The sequence below is a fragment of the Odontomachus brunneus genome, unplaced genomic scaffold, assembly GCF_010583005.1.
Source record: "Odontomachus brunneus isolate Ranch 3 - 2012 unplaced genomic scaffold, Obru_v1 Obru_scaffold_055, whole genome shotgun sequence".
NCBI lineage: Eukaryota > Metazoa > Arthropoda > Insecta > Hymenoptera > Formicidae > Odontomachus > Odontomachus brunneus.
In genome coordinates, this window is record NW_022639505.1 from 1,947,679 (window position 1) to 1,956,885 (window position 9,207).

General features: G+C 30.7%; 1 protein-coding gene across 1 annotated transcript in view; it reads right to left on the reverse strand.

Annotated features, from left to right (window-relative positions):
- Nucleotides 1-9,207, reverse strand: part of LOC116845668 (rhomboid-related protein 3-like) — a 455,273-nt gene that overhangs the window by 307,257 nt on the left and 138,809 nt on the right. The window lies entirely within an intron of this gene.

Here is a 9,207-nt window from a genome sequence, read left to right on the forward strand (position 1 = left end):
TCTCTCTCTCTCTCTCTTTCTCTCTCTCTCTCGCTTCCTCTCTCTCTTTCTTTCTCGTCGTAAAAAGAGCGACCTCCGAGTCGATTCGCGAACGAATCGTTCTGTTAATTAACGCGTTGAATGCCGTGACGGTCACTAGTGACCCAATACTATACTGATACTGCCATATCTTATTGAATTACTTACACTGAGAGAAAAGACTGGCAACTATAACAAACTGCATTTAGTTACAGAAATTCATAGAATCCTTAGTAACTAATACTAAATATGATAATAATTACCAAATATTTAATAGATCGGAAGTATGACGTAATTGCATTCACAGTAACATCAATTAAATAATTTAGTAATAGTTACTTAATGTCAAATATTTAATATAAAATATATTACAGTTATGAACAGATATTTGATAATTGTTATGAAATTGTTATATCCCATGTAATAAAAAATTCAGTAGGTACGAGTTCTATTTTGTTACCAGTATAAGTATGTTTTGTTGCAGCACAACGAAAAATTCATTCATTTGCAGCTATTACATCGTTTCAATATCTATTATTACAGATGGTTGGCTAAACCTACCAAAAATTTTGTAACTATTACAAAATCGCTTATTTTGCTCAACTATTCAATAAGTTTTATTTACCAAATATATTCTGGAATCAAATAAATTTTACTTGTGTCAAATAAATAATTTATTTTACAGAACTAAATTAATTAATAAGTATTGCCATAACTTTGGCCCGCTATATTTACGTCTACCATTTAGTAATAGTAATCAAATTTTGATAATATTTACTAAATTCTTCTCTCAGTGTATAGAAATGAATTAATCGCAACTCTTAGAAATGGAAATTACTTGTACAGTGAATTACCGACGAAGAAGATGTGTGTATCAAGAACTGTATTTATTTACTTTGTTTTGCTTATTTCCAATTATTACCTTATTTATCTTATTTTGAATAAACCAATTATATAGTCATAGACATTTTTATGGACGTTGTTTACGTGATTTCATTCTGTCAGCTATTATCGTTTTATAATAAAATATTATCCTTAATTATAATAGTTATTTAAAGATAGATTTAGGGATTTATATATAAGGAAGATGTGTTGATTGTTTTAGACGCAGTCTAAAAGTGATTCTCTTGAAATCTGCTGTCAAAAGGCGAAGATTTCTCCGTGATAAGTGCGGCCGTCAACAAAGCGTTCAGTTCTTGTATCCAAATTAACGCGGCAGTCACCTTGACCGTCACGCTGAATTCACGTGTGAGTTGCACCAGGCCTAAATTCTTGACGTGTTAACCCTAATTTGGCACACTGGATCATTATCCAACCGACTTTTAGTCTTGAATTTCCCGCAAACTAGTGGAGAACGAGAACTTTCGTTTTTTATACTAAAGAGAAGTTATAATTGTGGAGAAAATATTAGACTTAACACAGAGCTAAACTATTTCAATTATCTGTCATATAAAAAAAAGCAAAGTTGCTCTTCGGGATCGTTTCTGAACGCCACATTATGTGGTGTCAATGTGTAAAATAAAGATGTAAAATAAAAATATTTTTTTGTTATATTTCAGATCTTTATACATTAAATATAATATGTAAGACAAGTTTTATATGTAAACAGCTTATTTATTTCTGCCCATCTATATATTATAGGTAATCAAAGTTCTTGTACTATCGAACTAATTATGAACAAAACAAGATTTATAAACAAAACAAGATTTAGATATAGCAAATTTTTATAATAACTTTAACAAAATCTACATTATAATAGATTAATATCCCGTAAAAATGTGAAACTATTAATGATTTTATTTGCCTTTTGATTCAAACAATCTCTCTCTTAAATAATATATAAACTCTTTTCTCAAATAATTATATTTTTTAACAAAATTTTTTTCTTAAAAGTTAAAATATTGACAAAGGTAATCTAGAATATTAATTTGTCAAATTTATTTTTAAAAACGTTATAAATTTCTATGTAAACTCGTGTTTTTATAGAGTTTCTTTTTATATTTGCAGTAAAATGATATATACACATAAGTAAAAATTTGCGATTATTTCTCTACAAAACTCTCTCTATTCTACAGAATTAAAGACATATTTATAATTTTTCATAGATTTTTATTGATACTTTTACAGAATTTAAATAAGTAAAAATGAAAACTATCCCAATTTGTCAGTTTAAGATACTAAAAAAATGTGTGTGCTATGCGAAAATTAATAATACTTTGTGGTTTTTCTATTCGACACATTCTCCTAAATAATCAAAATCTAAATTTTAGTCTTCTAAATCTTAGTAACATTATTTCTAATCAAGCAACTAAATCAATCGTCATCTTCAAATAGGTGACAAAGATCTTAAAGTAACTCACACGTCACCTAATTGTTGTTAAGTCAGCGCTCATGTTATATGGTACGTTTATTTAATAGATGTACGCTACAATCTAAAATACTCGAGCATTTCAATCGTTTCAATATCTATTAAAGAAAACCAATTAGGATGGTCGAGGACAGAAGCGAGTCATCGGAGATGGCACGCTATGAAATTCTAGATACGAATAATGTGATTCAACACGACGCAGAGGCTAATCTTGTTCGTAAACTCCTTAGATTGCGACAAAATTAAGATAACCGAAAAATATGTTTTTTGCTGCATAATCTATGAGTACGTATATATTTTTTAATTAATGAGTTTCTTTTAATATTTAATATTTAATATTTAATATTTAATATTTAATATTTAATATTTAATATTTAATATTTAATATTTAATATTTAATATTTAATATTTAATATTTAATATTTAATATTTAATATTTAATATTTAATATTTAATATTTAATATTTAATATTTAATATTTAATATTTAATATTTAATATTTAATATTTAATATTTAATATTTAATATTTAATATTTAATATTTAATATTTAATATTTAATATTTAATATTTAATATTTAATATTTAATATTTAATATTTAATATTTAATATTTAATATTTAATATTTAATATTTAATATTTAATATTTAATATTTAATATTTAATATTTAATATTTAATATTTAATATTTAATATTTAATATTTAATATTTAATATTTAATATTTAATATTTAATATTTAATATTTAATATTTAATATTTAATATTTAATATTTAATATTTAATATTTAATATTTAATATTTAATATTTAATATTTAATATTTAATATTTAATATTTAATATTTAATATTTAATATTTAATATTTAATATTTAATATTTAATATTTAATATTTAATATTTAATATTTAATATTTAATATTTAATATTTAATATTTAATATTTAATATTTAATATTTAATATTTAATATTTAATATTTAATATTTAATATTTAACATTTAACATTTAACATTTAATATCTAATATCTAATATTTAATATTTAATATTTAATATTTTTTCAATGTAGTATCGTTGTTTTATTTTCGCTGACGGCCTCTCGTGTCCTACAATGTATCACTATTCTGACCTATTTCTAATGTTCGATCTTCGCCGAGTTATTGACCTGAGATTCATATTTTCTTAAGATCTCACACTTCCACCTGTGGATGATCGGGGACGTCGGTTGGATTTCGACGCTAAAATGATGAGACTGCGATTTCAATGCTATTAAAGTATTGTGCGATAGTTCTGGGACATCCTATACATACCTCGCACACCTCTGTCAGTGGATACAGGTGGCTCCTTTACGGAGATAATCGTCAACCCGGTGGTCCGTCCCGAAGCTTATGTCGGCCGTGCCCCTTCGCCAACCTCCAAATTGCTACCGCAGCTCATTATATTCGCGTCAGCGCCGTCCGGCCGCATCTCGTGCAGCCGTGCGTGAACGACGCGGCTAGGTAGCTAGTCCCTCTTGATCTCTCTCGGCTTCTTATTTCGCCAGAGAGCCTGGTCTCGTTTCGTGTCTACTTCGCTCATTGTGACGGGTCAACCGGTTCCCTCTGCGTCTCGTCTCGTCTCGTCCCGTCGCGAAGCGATGCTCGTAGAATAATTCAATAGCGTCGCTAATGCTACGACTCGAACGACCGATTCGCTGCCACCGCTTTTCAATTTAGATATCGCACGATAGGCGTCGCGTCTTTATTGATCGTTGCCTAGCTCGGGACAGCGGACAATAAGTATAAATGTTCAGCTATTGTATCGCTCCTCTCAATGTTATGTAGGGAGGAAAAGGAATACGACGGCCGAGAAGGGAAGATCCGATTCATCGGAGAAACGAGAACTCAAACATAACGTTGCAAGGAGGTGAAAAAGGAGGAAAGGAAATACGAATATCGTCCAAACGCTAAAAGTCATTCCTTTAGGGTTCTACTATGCAATGTTCACGAAGCCAAACATAAATGCGACACAACTATCATTATGGCTATTAAAAACCGAACAGATTATATAAGTCACCAGATATAGAGAAAAATCGGGCACCGTAAATCACTCAGATTAGAGGAATAATAAAATTTTTTGCTAAGCTATTATAGACGATACACTGAGAGAAGAATTTAGTAAATATTATCAAAATTTGGTTACTATTACTAAATGGTAGACGTAAATATAGCGGGCCAAAGTTATGGCAATACTTATTAATTAATTTAGTTCTGTAAAATAAATTATTTATTTGACAGAAGTAAAATTTATTTGATTCCAGAATATATTTGGTAAATAAAACTTATTGAATAGTTGAGCAAAATAAGCGATTTTGTAATAGTTACAAAATTTTTGGTAGGTTCAACCAACCATCTGTAATAATAGATATTGAAACGATGTAATAGCTGCAAATGAATGAATTTTTCGTTGTACTGCAACAAAACATACTTATATTGGTAACAAAATAGAACTCGTACCTACTGAATCTTTTATTACATGGGATATAACAATTTCATAACAATTATCAAATATCTGTTCATAACTGTAATATATTTCATATTAAATATTTAACATTAAGTAACTATTACTAAATTATTTAATTGATGTTACTGTGAATGCAATTACGTCATACTCCCGATCTATTAAATATTTGGTAATTATTATCATATTTAGTATTAGTTACTAAGGATTCAACGAATTTCTGTAACTAAATGCAATTTGTTATAGTTACCAGTCTTTTCTCTCAGTGTACTAAGATAACAAGAAAATCTGCTCCTGCAATAAAAAAAGTAGCTAAAACAGTAAATTATGTTCAGTTGTCCATCTGCAGCAAATTCGCTGCGTTAGCCACACTGAGAGAAGAATTTAGTAAATATTATCAAAATTGGTTACTATTCATTACTTGGTTCATTAATTGGTTACTATTACTAAATGGTAGACATAAATATAGTGGGCCAAAGATATAGCAATACTTATTACCTAATTTAGTTCTGTAAAATAAATTATTTATTTGACAGAAGTAAAATTTATTTGATTCCAGAATATATTTGGTAAATAAAACTTATTGAATAGTTGAGCAAAATAAGCGATTTTGTAATAGTTACAAAATTTTTGGTAGGTTTAGCCAACCATCTGTAATAATAGATATTGAAACGATGTAATAGCTGCAAATGAATGAATTTTTCGTTGTGCTGCAACAAAACATACTTATATTGATAACAAAATAGAACTCGTACCTATTGAATCTTTTATTACATGAGATATAACAATTTCATAACAATTATCAAATATCTGTTCATAACTGTAATATATTTCATATTAAATATTTAACATTAAATAATTATTACAAAATTATTTAATTGGTGTTACTGTGAATTCAATTACGTCATACTCCCGATCTATTAAATATTTGGTAATTATTATCATATTTAGTATTAGTTACTAAGGATTCAACGAATTTCTGTAACTAAATGCAGTTTGTTATAGTTACCAGTCTTTTCTGTGTATATAAATATAATATCTTCATATAATTCAGTGTATATAATATCTACATATAATTTTCTAAAGAAATTTTACTCGATAAAATTCAAGGAGTACCTCGTACGGACGGATAATAACGGGTTTCATCGATCTCTATTTCGATATGCAATCGCGATCTCCTCGGGGTGCTGTCTCTCTCTCTCACTCTCTCTCTCTCTCTCTCTCTCTCTCTCTCTCTCTCTCTCTCTCACAAGGACAACTACAACGGGGGGCGGGCGCGAGCCTGGTGGTCACGAGCGCGCGTCCTAATCCAGAGACACTCCGGAGATAAAGCGCATTGTATACATGCAAGAGGAAGGCACTCGTGCCTGACAATGAGCTAAATAAAGATGCGTCCACGCCCACGTGGAATTCAGCCTAATGCCGAGCGCCGTAAAACGATTTTCGAAATGACGCGCGCGACACGGAGATGATCCTGACGTTCGATTGATCCTGTCGCGCCGCGGGGTGCGCCGCCGCTTGATCTAGAACGGGGGAACCCGCGGGGATAATCATCGTCTCACGTGGACATTCAGGAATATCGCGCTTCGCTGTCGAAAATCGACGCATTTCGAGCACCTGACCATCGCGTGACTCACGTCTAAATCAGTCGAGTCCCGCTCCAAGCGCTCGAGCTGCTCTCTCAATCATCGATCGTCTCGCGACGGCTCTTGTCTTGATTTCGTTACCCGATGAGAGGATAGTGAACTGTACAGCTTTATTTGCCATCTTATACGATTACTCGCTGTTAAACGAAGATATAAGTTTAAGAAGTTTTCAGAAAATTTCCATGCAATACACTGAGAAAAAAATTTCTTAAATTTCAAAAAACATTTGTTTGGATAGTACTGTGAAGATATTTGTTTAAATTAAGTAATTATCTTCTAAAATTAAATAAAGAAGTTTTAAATATAAATTTGTTTCTTTAATTTTAGAAAATAATTACTTAATTTAAACAAATATCTTCAGTACTCTCCAAACAAATGTTTTTTTAAATTTAGTAAATTTTTTTCTCAGTGTAGCAGGATATTTTTTTTAATATTGCTTAAAAAATAAACTTATAACTTTCCAGATATCGAAAAATAGAAAATCTTGTATATTTTCTAAATCGGATCCAGAACAATATAATCAAGTTTTATTACATGCTATGTCTTAGAAAAATTATTCAGATACTTTTCAGTAATATCAAAGCCAAAATGCTACATGGAAAAAAGAACATTCTTATTTAGAAAATATCTATATTCTCAACATGTTCGTGTTGAAATGAGATTATATAGCGTTAAACAGAGAAAACTTGCTTACATGAAGAAATTGAATATAGTTCCACTAAAAATATAATATTCTCGTTATTCAAGAATAATTTTCTTGAATTGAGAATAAAGAATATTGGACGAAAACAACGATATTTTCAAACCAAAAATCATAATTTCTTTAACCTGAAATTATCTGTAGTGGACTATAGATCGTAATCTTGGCATAACATTATAATATTGTTGAAATTTAAAAATATTAAATTGTTGTAGGAAAATAATATATTCTTGTTTATATATGAAACAATGATTACGTCCATTAGAATATGTAAGTCTTGAATTGTTACTTGATTTTTTCCGTGCAGTACAATACCCCGTAAAATACACATAAAATTCTTGCACTAAGAAAAAATGTTTGATATTCATAATTATAATCATATAGAGGAATAATTACTATAAATTATGATAATTTTTTTATTAAATTTTACTATAATGTTGATGATAATAATTTCATATGAGAAACATTACGTATATTTGAATCATGACTTATATTTAGACTTTTTCCTTTAATTGTGTTCATTTCGGGTGTTTGAGTATTTGAAGTGCTATTCGCGTAGCTGAATCATATTACATTATTCGATATATATATATGGCGGTGTGTTTACAATATTAAATTCAGGTAATTTAGGGTAGTTTACGCGAGCGGACTACCAAGACGCACAAAAGTGACATATGCATGGTATCGAATGTTGTTTCGGGAACCTGACATTAAGGAACATCACGCGACGTTCTCCAAGCAACGCATAAAAGCAACTGGTATTATATATCCTGCGTACGAATTATCGTCAGCAAAAATTGCAAAAGCCGGCAGACACATATGCAGCTGTTTAACTTCGTAGTTACGAACATACATTTCCACGTGAGAAAAGAGACCCGTAAATACAATACGAAGTTACGCGGATCTACAATGAAAATGGAATGTTAACGAGAAACAATGATACGTCTCCGTTATTCACAATAACAGAGAAAGTTTCGTGTTAGTCAAGGAATCTGTCATTGAGATAGAATTCTGAAAGCAAAATAGTCTCGACAAATATTATAAGCGCATAATGTTTCTCAGAACAAGGAAGGGAGAGAGAGAGAGGGGAAGTAATTGGCAATAATTGGCAATAATTGGTATTGTTAGCATAAAAAGTTAGCATAAAAAGCATTTTGCAAAAATTAGGCGCTAGAAAAGAGTTTACTAGGTCTGTAAATATGAAACCGGAATTTACCCATAGATGGCCCTAGCTGTCAATGTAGTTACCGTCAAACCGCGTCATTGGCGTCATTTCCTTGTTGACATCTCTGACAAAGATTTTCAACTCACAACAATACAAGTTTCATACAACAGCATAGTTTGTAATAGCGTTGAACATGTCGAATTTTGTACCTGGAAACTACAATTTGCGGACAGCATTGATTTTCTGTTACCATTTGAAGAAAACTGCTGCAGAATCGCATCGAATGCTTGTCGAAGCTTACGGTGAGCATGCTCTTGGTAAATCACAGTGCTTTGAGTGGTTTAAAAAATTCAAAAGTGGCGATTTTGACGTGAGAAACGAAGAACGTGGAAGACCACCGAAAAAGTTTGAAGACAGCGAATTGCAAGCATTGTTGGATGAGGATGACACTCAAACGCAACAACAACTCGCGGATCAATTAAATGTGACACGAGAAGCCGTCTCCATACGTTTGAAAGCCATGGGAAAGATCCAGAAGATGGGAAAATGGGTTCCACATGAACTGAATGAAAGACAGCAGGAAAACCGAAAAACCACTTGCGAAATGTTGCTCGCCAGGTACAAAAGAAAGTCATTTCTCCATCGAATTGTGACTGGCGATGAAAAGTGGATATATTTTGAGAATCCTAAGCGTAAAAGATCATGGATAACTCCAGGCGAACCACCGACATCGACTGCAAGGCCAAATCGCTATGGACGGAGGATAATGCTCTGTGTTTGGTGGGATCAGAAGGGTATGATCTATTATGAGCTG